The 2,146-nt window shown below is 31.7% G+C and overlaps 1 pseudogene; it reads left to right on the top strand.

Moving 5' to 3' along the window:
• Positions 1-1,792: 1,792 nt before the first annotated feature.
• Positions 1,793-1,892, top strand: LOC122126007 (annotated as a pseudogene).
• Positions 1,893-2,146: the final 254 nt, after the last annotated feature.

The following is a 2,146-nucleotide window of genomic DNA, read 5'->3' as shown; positions in this document are numbered from 1 at the left end:
GATTATTTTATTTTACATGGGATGATATTTTCCACTAGCTATAAGTTTTGGAAAAAGAAGAAAACTAATATTTACTACTGTAGAGGAATATGATAGAAATAGAAGACAGATTTTATGTTTGTCACATCTATGATGAGTACCCATATGCAAAACTTAAAGTCATATTCCTTGCTATGTTAGACAGATAGGGAAAACATATGATAAGGCAACACATGATAAGGCAACTATTAGTGACTTTAAACTTTACCTTCTTATGTGATGAAATTTACTTTATTAGCTAATATTTGGATTTGAATCATGGAAGGCTGATCTATTTAACAGATTTCTGGAAGGCACCTACAGAACAACGCAAATGGTGGGAGATACTATTTCTACACTTTAATGAATGATTGAACTTACTTGGCATTTATGCTTGGTAAATAAATCATCTCTATGGTAACTTGATTCCTACACTTGAAAAACTTTTAATGTCACTATTATCTACTTGTCAAGTGTTATTTTGGTGAATAAGATTTTTAAAATTTATTTGAAAAGGAATATACCTTCAGAATATTAAATGTAGGTTATCATTGGTTTGAGAATGATAACATTTTTATACTACAGAACTACATTTTACTGAAGTACCAGTGTTTTGAAGCACTAAAGATCTTCTCAATTAATGGTTTTCTAAATTATATTTGACTTCTAAGTCAAGTTTTCCTAGCCTTGGTAGAACAATTATGGATCTATCATTCCAGGAATTATTTTTGGCCTACTTATGCTGGACTGAAATCTTTCATTTTTCATTAGGAGAGGGGTATAAAAATAATTTGTGACATTTGTGATTTTGTTTACTCATATGGGCTGGTCATCTGTAAATTGAAAGTTTGAACTACAATACTTTCTCTCATATTTTGTGATCTCATCTTTCATTTTAAGTTGCCTTACATTTCACAATTGCTTACTACTAATTCCTACAAGGAATTGGGGCACTGAAATATTGTAGGAAATTAGAAATTGAGATGGGTCTTCAATTACTTTTCATTAGCATGTTGCATGGGCCAAGGTCAGAAGTCTTGACCTTGTTATCTGATGATGCAGATAACTGGGACCTTGTATCCTCAGACCCGTGGGTACTACCTGGTTGGATGTTAGACAGACCAGGATATTATGTAAACATGCATATGAACAATTTTTTCATCTTCTTGGCTTTAGCTACTTTTGAAATGATAGGTATAATAAACAATTATATTTTGATAAAATACCTTCTATTCTGAACAATTCGGTCTAAACTGTTAATCTCTCTCTGAACCCTTGTAACTAAGATTAGTTTTGTTCCAGTAAGACAATCTATGCTGTCAAAGTAAATATTCTGGTTGGTTTGTTCCTACATGGAAGAAGGGTAAAGGGTCTGGAAGACATTTGTGCCAGTGAGACTTCGTTGCGAAATTTTAAGCTGCAGAAGTTTAGAAGTAGCTCTTAAGCAAGGCTTACTTTGAATCCATTAGCTCCACAAAGCTAACTCAGTTGATAAGTAAGTACTTGAAAAGCCATCACCTTTGGACTTAGCTATAAAGGCTTCAAAATATGATCAAATTTAAAATGAAAATGACAGTATAGTCATTGACAAAAATTGCAAATGTGAGTAATCCACCAAACAATATAAGTTTTTCCCACTAAACACAGAAATTTAGAGAAATAAGATCAATAGCATTTTAGGAACAATAATGATTCCTTGTTACAAATAGGCAACCAAGGATATATGCCTGTATAAAGATTGCATCATGAACTACTTAAATTTAGAGGATACTACATGCTTCAGCATCAGGTCTACCCAAATGACAACAATACAGAGATTAACATGGCACGTGCAGAAGGATGATACAAAAATTCGTGAAATATTCCATATTTTTCATTCTTCAAATGCAAGAAATGAAAAACAGTTATTAAAGAGTTGATTACAAAAATACAAGTGTAACAATACATGTAATTCATAGAATTAAAGGTTAGTTTGACATCAGTGTATTAAATCTTCACTTTAGAAAGGCCCTTACATAGCATAACCTTTACAAAACTTGAAATTAGATAACATTGTCATCTTCACCCAAAGAAATATAATACTATAAGGACCTAGGAAAAAAGGAATCTTAACTTTTTCTATATGAAA

The sequence above is a fragment of the Dipodomys spectabilis genome, unplaced genomic scaffold (assembly GCF_019054845.1).
Source record: "Dipodomys spectabilis isolate Male_0828 unplaced genomic scaffold, ASM1905484v1 ptg000270l, whole genome shotgun sequence".
Taxonomy (NCBI): Eukaryota; Metazoa; Chordata; class Mammalia; order Rodentia; family Heteromyidae; genus Dipodomys; species Dipodomys spectabilis.
The sequence above is the reverse complement of the archived record's forward strand: the minus strand, read 5'-3'. Positions and strand labels throughout refer to the sequence as shown.